We start from the raw sequence: 18,772 nt of genomic DNA on the forward strand, positions 1-18,772 counted from the left end.
ACCGGGACGATGATGAGCCAGGAGTTGGGCCACCTGCTTGCTCGTCTGCAGGTAGATGATGACTAGAGCTGTGACAGGAAGTGACAGAGAGGGTCTCGTATGGCCCTTAAATCTCCCTCTTTGAGTTGCTGGCTGTGGGACTTTCAGTGATTTTCTGGTTCCTTAGGTCTTCGAGTACGTGTCTGTAAAAATGGGTGAAATATTTATCTAAACAGACTAATCAGTAGATCAGTAGATCTACTGGACTTGCCAGCCTGCAGAACTATATTAAGTGTCTGTTGTATAAGCTACATAGTCTGTGGTGTTTGTTATGGCAGCCTGAGCTTAGACACAGACTTGTTGTTTCTGTAGCTGGATAACTTAGATCCTATTCATCAGTCTGCTGAACTGTTCCTTTTTCAGAAACATAGATACCATCCAAAAATTTTTCTGATATCCTTGTTTTTTTTGGTTTTTGGTTTTTGATTGTGGTACGCGGGCCTCTCACTGTGTGGCCTCTCCCATTGCGGAGCACAGGCTCTGGACGCACAGGTTCAGCGGCCACGGCTCATGGGCGCAGCCGCTCCGCGGCACGTGGGATCTTCCCAGACCGGGGCACGAACCCGTGTCCCCTGCATCAGCAGGCGGACTCTCAACCACTGCGCCACCAGGGAAGCCCATGGTATCCTTGTTTTTAACTGTTGTGGCTTGTGAGTCCAAGCAGCTGAGTTTGATACATGTTCACTGCCACCTCCTTCAAGAACTAGCTCATCTTCCTGGGCTTGAGGTAGTGAACAAGCAACGCCTGGCCTCATCCGAACCCTGCGGATATATTTTTTGCCCAAGAAAATTTGGATTTCAACGAGAAGACTATTCTTTTGAATGATAGTGTGGACGGGGAAGTGAGAGTTCAGAGGCCGCACCTTGTAACGGGAGCCCCGTGTGACACCCGTGATCGTGTTCTGTATGTGACTACGGATAGTGCCAACGATAGCCAGGTCCTTTCTGTTTCCCCACCATTCGTCACCCCGGAGCCTCTTTCTCTTTCCAGGGGGGCCGAGTTCTACATTAATGTGATTGAAGACCCTCCACAGGGTGCCCCTGGGGCCCTTCACAATAACCGTGTGTCCCTTCAGAGTGATGTCCACGTTTTCTGGAGTGTTAATAGTCTGCTAAAACTGGGCTTCATCCCCGCAGTAGATGCAGAGAGGACACAGCTTTTTTTTTTTTTTTTTTTTTTGGCCACACCACACAGCTTGTGAGATCTTAATTCCCCAACCAGGGATTGAACCCAGGCCCTCGGCAGTGAGAGCACGGAGTCCTAACCACTGGACCGCCAGGGAAGTCCTGACATGGCTTATTTTAACCTGCTTCTGCCCTGAAGAATACGAATGGGAGAGAGGAGTCATCCACCAAGGTTCTTTGAGCGCCTACCATGCATTCTGTGCAGTTTTACCCATATTATCCTCCCAGTAGCCCTTTCAGAGTTATCAGTGATGATGATTCTCCATTTTAGATAGGAAGGCAGCTGAGGGAAGTTGAGTTTTGCCCAAAGTCATAGAACTGTAAGTGGCAGAGCAATTTTGAACTCGTTTTTATTTTTCTTTAGACCTGTGCCCCCATTTTCCCTTTAGGCCCTTCTGGATCCTCTTCTCCCCCCGCCCGCCCCCATCTCTGCCATTTTGCACCCTCTCCCATCAAGAAGCCATCCTAAGCCAGCCTCTGCCCAACCGTGAGCTGCACTGGCCAGAATCTGTACTGTTCATTTTGGCAAGGAAGTAACTGTGTGTCTCGTCTCTTTCCATAGAAGGGCAGGGGACATCCCCTGACCTAGTTTGTCTTCGCCCGTTTAGGTGGCAGGGTGCTGGGCACGTGACCTACGTGATGAACGTGGAAGAGCCACTCTTGATATGAGTGGAGTGTTTCTCCTCAAGGCAATTTCACTTTGGACAGTTATCTTCAAATCAACATCACCATCAATATTTCTGGGATACTTTGCGGAATGCTTCCACAAGCATCATTTGTGCAAAAGCCAAACAGGGATTAAAAGCCCACCTTGTTGGCTGAGGCTCAGTGAGAAGTAATTTGCTAAGGTGGTGGTCAAGCCGGTCCCCAAGTTCGGTTCTCTGAACTGCTGCCAAGTCCCACACCCTTTTCACTATGTCCCCCTGCTCCAGGTTTTCTGTTTTATAATCCAGTGGACTGGAGAGAAATCAAAGAAAAGATGGGGCTCTTTGGTTCCCCTCAATGTTATGGTCCCTTCTCTGTGAAACCACTTCTAGTTAGAAAACTCATGATTTTTAGTTGAAATTCGAATATTACTTTCGGAAAGTGGTCTTGGTTTCCTATGATATGACTGAAAAGTAGAGTCACATTTCCAGAGTCAACAGATGATCAAAAAAAAAAAAAGTAGTCACTCCCTTTCTCTAGGGGATACTAAATGGAGGCATTTGGAAATTTGAAATTTGATGTAATACTATCATTGTGAAGGAATAAATAAATAAAGGTAGGTAGGTTTTTATTTATTTTGTTTTGTTTTATTTTCCTGTTAAGATGGTTTGGAACAAGGACAGGTTACTCTTCATGCCAGAGCAGACAGGTGAGTTTGGATAGAGGGGCCATCACCTTTCCATTCTGGCCGGTGGAAGTTGACAAAGACTGAGCTGACCTTGTCTGCTGATGGTAGAAAAATGCGGACAGAGGCGCACTGGGGTTTGGCAGGGGTTCCAAGTCCTAACCTGTGTGTTCTTAAAGCCCAGAAGATCTGTTGCTGTGCCTTTTTGAGTCATTTCAGACCTTCCGAGCTCTCTTCTGACCTGCCCTCTGCCAGGCATCGTCTCCTGTCTCCTCTCAGTAGCTTCTGGGGCCTGTGTCCACCCCCCGACCTTCCATCCCTTTAGTTAGAGGACTTGTATTGCATCAGGTATAAGGACCCAGATGTAAGTCAAGGTGAGCCCATCAAGAATGGTTGAAAGATGATGAATTGAAACTCAACATGCTCCTGTTGGCAGGGGCTGGGGGCAGGGCAGTGGGGGAGGGAGGGGTGGTGGTCCTTCCACTGCAGCTCAGCCTGAGGCAGGTCTCTGGATGAGTCCTCTGATGGCTCAGGTTCCCTGAAAGGCGGGATGGGACAGACTCTGGGAGCTCTAGACGTCAGAACCCAGATGCTTGCTTTCCTCTCAGTAAAGGTCGGGTTTCTCCAGAGCCTTTGGGTGTCTCCAGACCATATTTCTCTAAACTCTTAAGGAAATCTAGGAGTTTCTGGGAGTCACCCAGACTGCTTTCCTAGGACTCTGGTTCTTTCTTTCCGAGTCACCCACTGCTCTGCCTTGACGGTCTCCCCTCCAGCCATCACACCGAGGCAGGCTCAGGGGACTAAGGAGCAGGTGAGGAGTAACTCACAGCAGGAGGAGAGCTGAGAGGTGGAACTAGTGTGTCTCCAGGCTGTGGTCCCCAGGTTGGTGTGTGGTTGTGACCCTGGGCCAGCACCTTCCGCTGCACACCTCTCCCACTTAGTACCAGAGAGGGTCTCCTTTACTGGGTATGGTTTCCGTGGTGGAGAAGGCCCATCTTTTTTTTTTTTTTTTTTTTTTTTAAGAACAGGAACCCGTAGGCAGTTTCCTTTTTTTAAAATTAATTAATTAATTTATTTTTGGCTGCGTTGGATCTTCGTTTCTGGGCGAGGGCTCTCTCCAGTCGGGGCAAGTGGGAGCTACTCTTAATTGCGGTGCGCAGGCCCGTCACCGCTGCGGCCCCTCCCGTTGCAGGGCACAGGCTCCAGACGCGCAGGCTCAGTAGTTGTGGCTCACGGACCCAGTCGCTCCGCGGCATGTGGGATCCTCCCACACCAGGGCTCGAACCCGTGTCCCCTGCATTGGCAGGCGGACTCTCAACCACTGCGCCACCAGGGAAGCCCAAGAGGGCCCATCTTGTCTATACATCCATCTCTCCAGTTTCTTCTCTTTGCCCGTCCTTCTGGGGCACAAGTGTTCTGGCCTCCCTGGAGTGCTTATTGATTCTTATATGTAGGGGTTTTTTTGTTTTCGTTTTTTAAAGAATCGATTTTATTTATTTTTGGTTGTGTTGGATCTTCGTTGCTGCGCGCGGGCTTTCTCTAGTTGCAGTGAGCAGGGGCTTCTCTTCGTTGCGGTGCGCGGGCTTCTCATTGCAGTGGCTTCTCTTGTTGTGGAGCACAGGCTCTAGGTGCACGGGCTTCAGTAGTTGTGGCACATGGGCTCTAGAGCACAGGCTCAGTAGTTGTGGCGCATGGGCTTAGCTGCTCCGCGGCATGTGGGGTCTTCCCGGACCAGGGCTCGAACCGTGTCCCCTGCATTGGCAGATGGATTCTTAACCACTGCACCACCAGGGAAGTCCCCAAGTTTTTGTTTTTTTACCTTGCTTCCCTCCCAGCCTTCTGGGGATGCAGTGCTTTGTGGAGTTACTCTCACCTCCCCAGGTTAGCAATATGTCTTGCAGAGGGAAGGCTGCAGAGAAACGTTGAAAATAAATTGCTTTTTGGAAAATAATTTGACAGTGAGTCAAGAATCCTAAAAATATTTATTCCCTTTGATTCGGAAATATTTCTAAGATATATTCAGAAACTCAATAATCAGAGGTGCACAAAGATTTATCTTGAAAAGATATCAGTCATCTTGTTTATGGTGGTGGTGTTTACAATAGTGAAAATATCCAGTAAGGTGCTCTATATTCGTAGGCTGGAAGAACATTTGAGATTTTTTAAGCTTCGCAATTTAATAAATGAAAAAAGTAGGACAAGATTATATGTAGTATAAAACCAATAATGTTAAAAATAAATATATTTTACAATATACACGTAAAAATGGGTGGGACAAAAACAAATAGGTGTTTGGGTTATGTTTTCTTTAACTTTATGGTTTTAAATTTAGCATATTTTCTTCAGTAAGCATGTATTTATTTATTTTTAAATTTATTTATTTTATTTATTTTTGTCTGCGTTGGGTCTTTGTTGCTGCGCGTGGGCTTTTTCTAGTTGGAGCGAGCGGGCGCTACTCTTTGTTGCGGTGTGCCGGCTTCTCATTGCAGTGGCTTCTCTTGTTGCAGAGCACAGGCTCTAGGCGTGTGGGCTTCAGTAGTTGTGGCACGTGGGCTCAGTACTTATGGCTCGCGGGCTCAGTACTTGTGGCTCGTGGGCTTAGTTGCTCTGCGGCATATGGGATCTTCCCGGACCAGGGCTCGAACCCGTGTCCCCTGCATTGGCAAGCGGATCCTTAACCACTGTGCCACGAGGGAAGCCCCACATGTATTTATTTTTAACTTTTTTATTTTGAAATAGTCTCAGATTCACAGAGAAGTTACAAAAATAGTGCAAAGAATTTTTGAATACTCTTTACTCTCTCTCTCTGTCTTTTAAAATTGAAGTGTAATTGACCTATAGGTCTATGTTAGTTCCAGGTGCATGACATATTCTATACATTACATAATATTTCTATACATTACAAAATGATCATCATGATAAGTCTAATTACCATCTGTCACCATGCAAAGACATTATAGTATTATTGGCTCTGTTCCGCATGCTGTGCATTTCATCCCCGTGACTAGTTAATTTTGTAACTGGAAGTTTGCTCCTCTTAATTTCCCTCAGCTATTTCATTCCTCCCGCCTCCACCCACCCTCTCCTCTGGCAGCCACCTGTTTGTTCTTGGAATCTGAGTCAATTTCTGTTTTGTTTTTTAGATTCCACATATAAGTGAGATCATATGGTACTTGTTTCTCTGTCTGACTTATCTCACTTGGCACAGTGTCCTCTAGGTCCATCCATGTTGTTGCAGATGGCAAGATTTCATTCTTTCTGATGGCTGAGTAATGTCCATTTTATACATATACCGTCTCTTCTTTATCCATTCATCTATGGATGGGCACTTAGGTTGCTCCCGGATGTTGGCTGTTGTAAAAAATGCTACAGTGAACAGAGGGGTGCATATATTTTTTAAAATTAGTGTTTTTATTTTCTTTGGGAAAATACCCAGTAGTGGGATTGCTGGATCATATGGTAGTCCTATTTTTAGTTTTTTAAGGAACCTCCGTAGTGTTTTACACAGAGGCAGCACCAGTTTACATTCCCACCAACAGTGCACGAGGGTTCTCTTTTCTCCACATCCTCGCCAATGCGTGTCTCTCTCTCTTTTTATCATGTCTTTTCCTGACCTTTTTGAGAATAAGTTGTACATATGGACATAGGAATTACTCTTAAGTACTTCAGTGTTTCTTTTCTAAAATTCAAGGGCACTTTCTTACATAGCCATAGTATAATAATCAATATCAGGAAATTAACATTGATATACTATGTTGTCTAATCATAGCAGTTATTCAGATTTCCCATTAATGTCTCTTATAGCAAAAAAAAAAAAATCTTTTTTTTTTTCCCTTGGTCCAAGATTGCACTGAACTGTAACCACTTTTCAGTTTCCTTTGATCTGGAGCAGTTCCTCCGTCTTTTTTTATCTTTCATGACCTTGACATTTTTCAAAAAGTCAGGCCATCTCTTTATAGAATGTCCCTCAGTGTGGATTTGTCTGATGTTTCCACATGATAAGATTCAGATTATATGTTTTTTAGGGAATATCACAGAAATGGTATTTTGTCCTTGTCCCAGTATTGGACTTTGATCCCTTGGTTATGGTGATGTTAGCCAGGCTCTCCACCAGGAAGTTCTGGTTTTTTTCGGATGGAATCAATAGCTTCTCGTCAGACTTTTACCCACAGGTTTTAGCACTCATGATTCTTGTCTGAAAGTTATTACTATGGTGGTTGCCAACTGGTGATTTTCTAAGCCCTTCATTCTTTCTGCATTTGTTAGCTCACATTCTACTCTAAGGAAGAACTTTCCTTTCTCACCGATGTGTTTATTTATTCATTTATGTGTTTATAGCAGTATTGACTCTTGCATTATTCTTCTATCCTTTGGGTTATAGTCTGTCGCTGACGGTGTTTATTTTAATGCTCAAGTTGTCCCAGATTTCCCAGTGGGAACCCCCTCATGTAGACACTTATGTTCTTTAGCCATGTACCTGTCATTCTTCAAGCCCTTCCTTACCCTTTGGTGCACAGCAAGGTGATCCAGGTTCATCCACTACTTTTCCTGCCCTTATTCTCCAGTCAGCCATCTCTCCAAAGAGCCCTGGTTTCTTTGGATGGAGAATGATGTTTAGAAACCAAGATTTGGGTGCTAGATGGCTCCTTGCTCCTAGGGTATCATTACTTCTATGCCCTCTCAGCAGACAAAACTAGGAAATACACACAAAACATATGCATTTCTATGTCCATCTTTATTAAGAGACCATTGTGTATTCTGATATCTGCAGTTTCAGTCCAGCCCCACAGCGTTCATTCCCCAGTCTCTCTTCCCATATTTGTACCTCCCTCCTTCAGCAGTAAGAAATCCAGCTCCCATGTATTTAACTTCAGGAGTAACACATGAATACCAACCATCTCCTTATAAAGAACAGACGAAGCAAAGGTCCCTTTAGACACCCCAATCATATTCTAGGTGTTTCCTAGAGGAAATCACTATTGTATATATCTTCCTGGATCATATTTCTGGAGAAATACCTAATTTTTCTTTTATTTCATTAACGGTTTCCTAATGAAAATATAACTTGCTTTTTTATTTAATATATTTTGTCAGTCTTGCAATGAGAGTACCATTAGCTCCACGTAACTATTTTTTAACTGTTGCATAGCATTCCATTACTTGGAATGGAAAACATAAGCATCCAGTTTGGGGCTGGTACAAGCAGTGCTGGGCTCAGTGAGAGGCACAGTTCAAGAAGAGAGTCACCAGACCCAAGGATCTGGGCCTTTTTTTTTCCCCATAAGAAAACAGCTTTAAAAATATTTTTCTGATTAGATAAATAGCCATTATTTTAAAAGAAGCAAGTAATACATTAAAAATAAAATGGGGGGCTTCCCTGGTGGAGCAGTGGCTGAGAATTCGCCTGCCAATGCAGGGGACACGGGTTCAAGCCTTGGTCCGGGAAGATCCCACATGCCGCAGAGCAACTAATCCTGTGTGCCCACAACTACTGAACCTGCGCTCTAGAGACTTTGAGCCACAACTACTGAGCCCATGTGCCACAACTACTGAAGCCCACATGCCTAGAGCCCGTGCTCCGCAGCAAGAGAAGCCACTGCAATGAGAAGCGTGCGCACTGCAATGAAGAGTAGCCCCCGCTCGCCACAAGTAGAGAAAGCCCCGCGCACAGCAACGAAGATCCAACACAGCCAAAAATAAATAAATAAATAAAATTATTTATTTTAAAACTAATAATAATAAAATAAAAATAAAGTGGGGGATAAAATTAAAATCTCACCCCTGAGATAATATTTTGGTAATCCTTTCACATATCATCTTATGTATGTACATACATGAATATTTTTACATCATTGGGCCATAGTACCTATGCTGTTGTATTGTGGATACTTACCTTGCAGTGTGACTTACATACAGTGTATATACTTACATACAGTACGATCTTTGATGATGAATTCTTACGTAGATAAACTCCCCTGTGACTACCACCACAGATAAGGTACTGCACATAATCCAGCATGCCAGAACCTTCCCTTGTACCTCTTCCTCCACTTATGACCCTTGACCGAAAGGTAACTACTGTTCTGACCTCTATCACCGTAGACTTTTTGCCTTTTCTTGAAGTTCAACTATAAATGGGATCCTACAATAAGGTACTCTCCTGTGTTCAGCTTCCCTTGTTCAGTGTTACGTCTGTGAGATTCATCTGTGTTACTGCGTGCAATAGTTCATTCTTTTTCATGTCTATGGGTACTTAATACTTCTTCTTGTTTACTTCTTGTTGTTCAAAGAATTTTTCATAGTAGTAACAGCTACATTTATTACAGCACATACTCTGTGCTAGGCACTGTTCTAAACCCTTTACAAGTTCAGCTTGTTTAATCCTCACAATAACCCAGTGAAGTGGGTACTACTATTATTATCATAACATGTCCATGACTCTTTATCAGGTTGATGAAGTTCCCTATTATTCCTAGTTTACTGAATTTTTTCATCATGAATAGATGTTGAATTTCTCCATCCATTGATGATCAGGTGGGTTTTTTACAAACCTGTTTATATAGTGAATTACATTGATGTTTGGATATTGAACTAACCTTGTATTCCTGGAGAAAACTCCATTTGATCATGACATAGTATCCTTTTTCATATTGCTGAATTCGATTGACTAATATTTTAGATTTTTGCATCTGTGTTCACGAAGCGTGTTGGTCTGTAGCGTTCTGTTTTGTACTGTTGCTGTCTGGTTTTGGTATCAGAGTAATACATACCTCATAAAAGAGTTGGGAAGTCTTCTATTTTCTGAAAGAATTTGTACAGAATTGGTATAATTTCTTCCTTAAATGTTTAATTTAATTCACCAGTGAAGCTGTCTGCTCCTGGAGTTCACTTTTTTTTTTTTTTTTTTTTGCGGTACGCGGGCCTCTCACTGCTGTGGCCTCTCCCGTTGCAGAGCACAGGCTCCGGATGCGCAGGCCCAGCAGCCACGGCTCACGGGCCCAGCCGCTCCGTGGCACGTGGGATCCTCCCGGACCGGGGCACGAACCCGTGCCCCCTGCATCAGCAGGCAGACCCCCAACCACTGCGCCACCAGGGAAGCCCCCTGGAGTTCACTTTTGGTGAAGGTTTTAACTAGTAATTTGAATTCTTTTAGAGAGCTCTTCAGCTTATCTATTTTTCTCAAATGAGCTCTGACAGTTTGTGTCTAAGAAATTTGTCCATTTCATCTAAGTTATCAAATGTTGACATAAAGCTGTTTGTAATTTCCCATATTACCCTTTTAATGTCTATAGAATCTATTGATGTCCTCTTTTTCATTCCCTATATTGGTGATTTATGTCTTCTTTTCTTCCTGATCATTCTGCCTGAGATTGATCTATTTGAGAGCAATGTATGTGTCAAGAGTTCTAAGAATTCAAATCTAGTCGAGAATTTAAGGATTTTTTAAATTTTTTTTTTTTAATTTTTGGCTGCATTGGGTCTTAGTTGCTGCGCGCGGGCTTTCTCTAGTTGTGGTGAGCGGGGGCTACTCTTTGTTGCAGTGCATGGGCTTCTCATTGCGATGGCTTCTCTTGTTGCAGATATTGGGCTCTAGGTGTGCGGGCTTCAGTAGTTGTAGCACACAGGCTCAGTAGTTGTGGCTCGTGGGCTCTAGAGCACAGGCTCCGTAGTTATGGCTCACAGGTTCTAGAGCGCAGGCTCAGTAGTTGTGGCACACGGGCTTAGTTGCTCCGTGGCCTGTGGGATCTTCCCAGACCAGGGCTTGAACCCGTGTCCCCTGCATTGGCAGGTGGATTCTTAACCACTGTGCCACCAAGGAAGCCCTAATTTTTTTTTTTAATTTTAAAATTTATTTTATTTATCTATTTTTGGCTGTGTTGGGTCTTTGTTGTGGTGCACATGCTTCTCACTGCGGTGGCTTCTCTTGTTGAGAAGCACAGGCTCTAGAGCGCAGGCTCAGTAGTTGTAGCATGCGGGCTCAGTAGTTGTGGCTCGCGGGCTCTAGAGCACAGGCTCAGTAGTTGTGGCACACGGGCTTAGTTGCTCCGCGGCAACGTGGGATCTTCCTGGACCAGGGCTCGAACCTGTGTCCCCTGCACTGGCAGGCGGATTCTTAACCACTGCGCCACCAGGGAAGTCCTAAAATTTATTTATTTTGGCTGCGCCGGGTCTTAGTTGCAACACGCGGGATCTTCACTGGGGCATGCGGGATCTTTAGTTGTGGCATGCAGACTCTTAGTTGCGGCATGCATGCGGGATCTAGTTCCCCGACCAGGGATCGAACCCGGGCCCCTGCATTGGGAGCACAGAGTCTTACCCACTGGACCACCAGGGAAGTCCCCAAAGATTTTTTTTTTTTAAGAGAAAGATTTTTGTTTAAAGATACTTTTCTTAATGTTATTTAGGGAAGAAATCAGAATGGACGTCAGTAACAGACACACATTTTAATTCAAACTGCACCCCTCACCAGCTGTGTGACCTCAGGCAAACCACTCAAACCCACCTGAGTACTGATGTCATCGTTATAAGGAGATAATAGTAATTTCCATGTAGAGTGGCTGAGACATTGATGTACACCCCAAAAGTGCCAGGCCCCGTGCCTGCTTACATGGGCACCTGTGCATCTGTTACTCAGAGTGAGAAGTTGGAGACGACCCTGCCAAAATCATCCCTGTGTGCAGTGTGCCCGCGTTCCCCTGGAGTAGCTCCTCACTTCTCCCCTCTGTCCCCACAGCACTTTGTAAACAGTGATTTTATAGCATTTCTCACATTTGACCGCAGTGTCTTCTGTGCTTCCTTGACCAGATTGCGCACTGCTGCACAGCCGGGCCATGTTTTTATCTTTTCTCTCTGTTGCCCATATAGATTTAAGTGCTCAAAAATATTTTAATAAACGCAGAATAGGAAAGTCATTACATAATGGTACGTCAAATCAGTGGACCATCAGGCAGCCAAAGAAAATGTCATTATAAAGGATTCTTTAGCAACGTGAAAAACTGTGTTACAAAGTAGAATACGTTTTATCTACTTTTGTTAATGAGTGTATTAGATGCGTGTGTATAATGTATTTATATATGGAAAAAATGAAAGAAAACTCTAGAGAGAAAGCAGCTCTGTGGGCAGTCAGCTTCTGCCTGACCTTTCATCCTTTAAGATAACCATTTGAGTGGGGTGAGACTGGGATGGGAGGTGCTGAGTCCCCTGTCGCTAGAGGCTGTACAGGCACAAAAGAAATCACTGGAATCACAGGGCACAAAGGGCTGTCGAGGTGCCTGGTCCAGGAGGCCTGAGGCAGGCATTCCTTCCCTGCCCCGGTTTACCAAGTCCTTCCTCTTGGGGCCAGAAGGAGCAGTGAAGTCCCATCAGGGAGCAGCACTTGTGTCTGTGCAGAGGGAGTTGGGTTTGAAAAGATATCATACAGACATGATGGCCGTGTGCTTGGAGGCTAAGAGACTCATTTACCCCTGAAGATGCTCCTCCTTAAAAGCCGAAAGCCAGGCTCTGTGGGAAGCACGGACTGTTCTTGGGACCAGTTTCTTAATCGGAAGAGTTAGCACTTCCCCCTTTTTTCAGAGTCTGCTGTGTGGCTCCCTGTCTCTCTTCCTATTTCCTGAGTCCTTAGGATGTGCCACGGACCACGTGTCACAGCGTCATTGTCTGCTTTCACTTTCCATAGCTGCTCTTGTTTAACATGAACTAGAAGTGTGTGTGTGTGTGTGTGTGTGCGCGTGTGTGCGTGTGTTTGTGTGTGTGTTTCAACACGCTCAGGGAAAGAAGGTCCAGGAATCAGTGTTGAAGTATTAACTCAGGTCAGAGACTAGGGGTTTTTCCTCCTGGCATCGTCACCAATCAGCCGGTTCAGTTTAATGATCATTAATTTGGCAGGTCTGTGTCCCAGGCCCCTGGGGTGGCAGGCGCTCTGTCATTAAGCACAGTTCACCTAGCCTTGTGTTGACACATCCCCAGTGATGGAGGTGGGGGGCCACGCCTCACAACAGCTCATTTTCTTTCTACATATTTTTGTCAGAAAGTAGTTCTTGGAGAGTGTGTGAACCTCTGTCCTCCGTTACCACGCAGGGTAAGGGCTCAGTCCCTCAAGACTGCTCCCCACACCCCGCTTCAGATGCCAGTCACAGGTCCAGGTTGTCACCTGTGCTTCTGACCAATCAGCTGTAAATGTGGATTCCCACAGCCTGCTACTCGGGTTTGATGAATTTGCTAGAGCAGCTCACAGAACTCAGGGAAACATTCACTTATGTTTACCAGTTTATTGAAGGATATGATGAAGGACACAGATGAACAGCCAGATGAAAAGATACATAGAGTGAGGTCTGGGAGGGTCCAGAACCCAGGAGTTTCTGTCCCTGTAGTGTGAGGGTCACTCTCCCGGCACATGGATGTGCTCACCAACCTGGAAGCTCTCTGAGCCCCACACTTCTGGGGTTTTAGGAAGGTCTCCTCATGTAGTCATGATCAGTTATTCACTCCATTTCCAGCCCCTCTCCCCTCTCTAGAGAAAGGGGTGGAGGCAGGGACTGAAAATTCCAAGCTTCTATTCATGGCTTGGGCTTTCTGGTAACCAGCACCTGTGCAGGAGCCCACCCAGAGCTGCATTTGAACAAAAGGTGCTCCAAGTGCTCTTATCACTTAGGAAATTACAAGAGTTTTAGGAGCTCTGTGCCAGGGACTGGGGGCAGAGACGTGTGTGTGTGTGTGTGTACATATATATATGTGTGTGTATATATATATATTTTTTCTATTATCTCACAGAACTCCTGTGCAGTCTCTTGTACCCATAAATTGCCTTGTGCTAACTTTTAGTAGGGTTACTAAGTTATACCCTCAGAATGCCCCAGAGTACATTGCCTTAGGGGATCTGTGGGTTTGCCCCACTTGGAGTTCAGGCCAGGTGGCTGGGGCCCCAGAGAGGCTGATAGAAACAAGCCCACGTGGCTGCCCACGACCGGCTGCAGTTCCTGTGGTCAGCGCCTGTGGGGCTTTGTCAGCTCCATTTGCGCTGAGTGATGCTAGGTCTTCTGCCTGCTTCTCGCCAAGTCATGCTTTCACAGATCCAGCTCGCCTGGCTGCCTTCCTCTTTCACGTCATTGCATCAGACACAGTGCCAGTCATGCGTCTCCACATCCCACCCGTAAGCCCTGTTAAGTGGGGGAGAGGTCGTCAGCTGGGGCATTTGGGCATCTGCATAGAATGTTGGCCTGAGAGTGTTCTAGTCTAGGATGCCTTGGTCATAGCTCCATGTCTGCATTGATCCTTTGGGTGTGACCACTGTTCAGGGTTACCACCCTATGACATGGTTCTAATCATGCCACACCCTCGCCCTGTCATCATCTCCAACCAGGGCTCAAAGACTTTAGACACGTAGAGGGCTCCTGGGCCCTTTGCAAACTGGTCTTAATTTGTTTTTAAAGGCCATTCTCTTCCTCACCAGCCTTTTACCCATACATGCATCTCCTCATGCCACTCTTGAGTCACACTAGGTTCTTGTAACTACTGCTCTTTTATCATGTACACCTTGGCATGTGCTTCCTCTGTCTGGAACGACTCTTACCTCCTTTTCTTTTTTTTTTTTTGGCTGCATTGGGTCTTCATTGCGGCATCGGGATCTTTTCATTGTGGCTCACGAGCTTCTTCCTAGTTGTGTGTGGGCTCTGTAGTTTGTGGTACGCGGGCTCTCTCGCTGAGGCATGTGAGCTCAGTAGTTGTGGCTCGCGGGCTTAGTTGCCCTGCGGCTTGTGGAATCTGAGTTCCCTGACGAGGGATTGAACCCACGTCCCATGCGCTAGAAGGTGGATTCTTTACCACTGGACCACCAGGGAAGTCCCAACTCTTACCTCCTTTACCTGACTGTTGGAACCTGGTCACTTTTCATCACCCTGCTCAGAGGTTGGCCCCTGGGTGACCCTTCTTTGACTGTTTGGACTATCTGACCTTCTTCTTCCTCAGAGCTCCATTTTCCCCTATGCCTGGCCCCCCCACGGTGTTGAAACCATTGGGATATGCCTACAAATCACAGCAATGAGTTGGTGCCCTGCATCTCCCACCAGCGCAATGGTGGGAGAGGCCTGACAAAAGGGAGAATTTAAATAAGATTTAGAGTGTTATAATACCCAAAATGTTCAGGATACAGTTTTTAAAATCACCATAGTGAGAACTAGGAAAATCTCAACTTGAGTGAGAAGAGACAATCATACAAGATATAAAGAAGAGCCAAACAGACATCTTAGAACTGAAAAATACTATAACATAAAAAAAGAAAAGAAAACCACAACTCAGTATATGGTACCATGGCAGAATGGAGACGGCAGAGGGAGTCACCAGTGAACTTGAAGACAGAACAATAGAAGTTACCCAGTCTGAGTCACAGAGAGAAACGAGACTGATAAAACTGAACAGATCCTCAGGGACTTGTGGGACTAATAACAAAACACATGTATGTCATCGCGGTCCCAGAAGGAGAAGAGAAAGAGGGTGGGGCTGAGAATGTATTTGGAGAAATAATGGCTGAAGAGTTCCTAAACCTGCAGATTCAAGAAGCTGAGTGACTTCTAAACAGGATAAACTCAAAGAAAGCCGCACTGCCTTGTCTCGGTTCCGGTGATTGGCGAGGTGGACACTGTAGCTCGAGGGGAACGTGTACCAGCTGCAGTGCTCTCAGCAGGCTGCCTTGGGGAGGCACTTTCCCCTGAGTATCTCTCAGGCCCTGGAGGGTGAGCTGTTAGGCAAGAGCAGGCTTGGTTTCCCTGAGGAGTTTCCCCTGTCTTAAAGCCACTGAACCATGGACGAGTTTTGTGACTGAGCAGGCCCTGCTCCCACTGCAGCAGGGGCGTCTGGGCTGCCTGTTCACCTGGGCTCTGTGCTTGCTAAAGGGGCCGACTGACTTACTCGCTGGCTTCCTTCCCTCCTGTTGCTGCATCCATGGCCGGCTCACTGTGACGTCAGTGCCAGCTTGGTTGATCAGTCATTTACTGACCAGAAGTTACGTACAGCGAAGGCAAAGCCACAAATACTTCCTGGAGGATGATTTTACGCCCCGGTGTTGTAAACAGTCCGATGGAGAAAGAGCCCTTCTGTTCTTGCCTCATTTGCCCTTTCAGAAGCTGGCAAAGCTCCCATCATGCTCTTGGCCTGGGCGACCAGCAATTTTGCTGCCCTGCTCTGCAGGGTGTCAGGCTGCCTGGGGACTGGAGTGGCTGCCTTTGACCTTCAGCATCAGTGGGAACTGGCTAATCAGTGAAATTCAGGAAGAATAGCCCCTGTCTCTCTACCTATCTTATGTATCTATCTATCTATGCCCGTTTCCAAATGTACATTGTCTTTATGATAAAAGTGAAAACCTACGTACAGACCTACTTTGTAATAAAAGATCGAATCAGACCTGCTCTGTTTGGGGTGGGCGAGACCTACTTGGCTAGTCTTTTGATGTACCCCCTTTTTCTGTGCCTAACCTTACAGATGAGGACATGAACGCCTACTGCCAAGTAAGGGATTTGCACAGCTGGAGGCAGAGCTGTGGCAAGAGCCTGGTCTAGTTAAGAACGTACTCTACTTGCTCACGGCCCTTTTGGGTTGGTTGGTTGGTTTGTTTTCTGTTGCTGACAAATGCTGCTTTGGGCCCCATGAGCTCTGTAGTGTTTGGCGTTCCTCCTTTCCACTAAGTGTAAAAGAATGGATGATTAATGGGCAGAAGGATCACACAGGGCTCCCAGAGGCTCCTGGGAGGGCCTGTGGGGACCTCAGACTGTCTCATGGTCACCCTACCACACCTGAAATGGAGGGACACTCACCAAGCAGGGTGGTCAAAATTTTCCCATCAGAATATTTCACACAGCAGAAGAGAGTGACTTTATGTCACAGAGTCTTGTTTCCCAGACTGTACCGAGGTGCCTCGAGGCACCACAGCCGGCGCCCAGAGGTGCTCAGGGGGAGTCCACATCTGTCCCCGTTGGTGCAGCTTGGGGTGATTCTCAGTATCAATGTGGGATCGTCTACATTCCTTTGATCTTCTACATTCCTTTTGATACTTTGTGTCTTTGCAAAGCTGGGTTTTCAGGGGTTGTTTGGATCTAACTACTCCTAAATAGAACGATTAGGTATTTCTCTTGGCCTGGGGATACCATGAAAATTTCGCTGAAATGTCAGGGATTCCATGAGCTGAGAAAGTTTGGGAATCTGTGTCCTGGAGGATTGCCGCACAGGCACACTCCCAGTCCCAAAGTTCTTTTCAATCTGCAGGCTTCACATAGTGGTTCATGCAAATTTTACATTCTGTGTGTTGTAGTGAATTCACTGACTCCCTTCATTCATTCCACGGGGAGTTACGGAGCACTAGATTATGTGCCAAGCGCTGTGCCAGGAAAGTGTGACGCCCGGAAGTGACGGTTGAGCCGAGGTCTGAAGACTGAATAGGAAGCAAGTAGAGGGGGAGCATGCCGGGCACATGTAAAGGTCCTGGGGCAGGGATGCAGTGACGCCGGCTGGAGAGATGGGTAGGCGTGTTTGTGTGCACGTCAACGTGACGATGATGGTTTAACAGCTTGCTCTCGGCTTCAGCCCCCATGCAGGCTGCTCCGATCCTAGTGGGAAGCATAGGGTGAAGGTTTTTCCTCCCAGGTTGACTTCCTTCTTGCCAGCCTGCCAATCCTTCCTTCCCACAATGTGCCAGATACAGAGGTGCCTCTGACACAGATACACGTGTCCACTCAGTCTCCCCACTTAAATGGGTAGTGAGCACAGCCCTCCCCCGGGAAGCTGGCGCTCCTTTCTAGTTTGCCGCTTGGGTGAGCTGCTTACCCGTTGGACCCTCCGACTCCCGGTTGTAGATCAGATGTTCTCCAGGGTCCTTTCCACTGCCCTTCTTCAGCTTTTGTCTGTCTGACCTCAGAGTTAAAGCTGCTGGGGACATTCTCAGGTCTGTGGAGACCTCAGGTCTGAGTGCTGGCGTGTCCAGCATGCTGGTGAGGGCCTGCTGCAGGGGGTCAGTCACATTGCCTGTGCGCAGCGCCTGGTCATCTCTGCAGTGGGGCAGGAATTCGTGGTGTCCTGATTCTGAGCTCAAATGGAAAGGCCTGGGATTCTGAAGGAAGCAGCAAGTCAGCTGTTCGAGACGGAGAGGGGAGAAGAGTGAACATAGCCTCACAAACTGCATTGTAATCACGTGTCTGTGTTGTGCTTTCCAGAATCTAAAACCGCTCCATAATTGTATGCCACGCTTTGCCAGCCCAGCTACTCTAGAATCTGATGCTCATTCATTGAACAGTTCTATTCAGTTGCTGTACCTGATGCTCATTATCTGCCCTTGTGGGTTGACCCTGTAGTCAGGGAGATGGCCAGTGGGGAAAACGTATAATATAATGTCAGGTAGTGATCAGGGCTATGAGTGGGGAAGGGCAGGGAGAATGACAAGATACTATAGCGAGGCCAGGTCTCTCTGAGATGGTGACCTCTGAGCAGAGACCTGAATGAAGCAAGGGAGAGAACCCTGCAGGTAACTAGAAGAGAGTCCAGGTAGCCGTATTAACATGTGCAAAGGCCCTGGGGCACGAGCAGTCCCGGAGGCTTGAGGAGTAGTAAGGAGGCCAGCGTGACTGTGAAGTGTGAGGAAAGGGGAGAGCAGTAAGAATCGGGGTGGGAGTGGTACCCAGGGGCGAGATCGCGTGGGACTAATCGACCACGTTAAGGACGTTAGATTTTGTGCTGAGTATGATATGAAGTCATTTGAGGGTTTTGATTAGGGAGGTGACAGAGTCTGACTTACTTTTTCAAAGCCTCCCTCTGGCTACTGTGTGGAGAACAGCCCGTTAGGCACCTCTCGCAGGGTCGGGTGTGTGGGAAGGCCGCCAGGCAGCTCCCCTTGCTCTGCGCGCCGTCGCCTTAGACGCCTGCTCCAGGGCTGCGCTTTCTCTTCTGATTGCTGTGGTCGACTGCGCGCGTGTCAAGAAACAGTCATTTCGTTTGGTGGGCATCAGTCACCCCTCGGTAAAGTAAGGGGGCCGGGCGGCCTGAATCAGAAAGGTGGCCGGACAGGGAGCGGGCGGTCGTTGCTGCGATGTGAGGGGCACCAGCTGGGGGCTCTCCGGAGTCAGCACATCAGCCCCGCCCGGAACCCCCAGGCTTCCAGGCGGGCTCTGAGATCATGTGGGACAGGTCCCCTCCCCTCTGCTTCTCCATGGCAGTAGGCTTGTGGGCCAGATGACAGTG

At 46.9% G+C, this 18,772-nt stretch overlaps 1 protein-coding gene and 1 pseudogene across 2 annotated transcripts in view; one reads left to right on the forward strand and one right to left on the reverse strand.

Moving 5' to 3' along the window:
- The window catches only part of LOC132506410 (NADPH--cytochrome P450 reductase), a 58,507-nt gene that overhangs the window by 10,229 nt on the left and 29,506 nt on the right, over positions 1 to 18,772 (forward strand). The gene's annotated exons all lie outside the window — the stretch shown is intronic.
- LOC132505516 (large ribosomal subunit protein uL6-like) lies at positions 368 to 17,861 on the reverse strand (annotated as a pseudogene).

This window comes from Lagenorhynchus albirostris, chromosome 15 (genome assembly GCF_949774975.1).
Source record: "Lagenorhynchus albirostris chromosome 15, mLagAlb1.1, whole genome shotgun sequence".
NCBI classification, from domain to species: Eukaryota; Metazoa; Chordata; class Mammalia; order Artiodactyla; family Delphinidae; genus Lagenorhynchus; species Lagenorhynchus albirostris.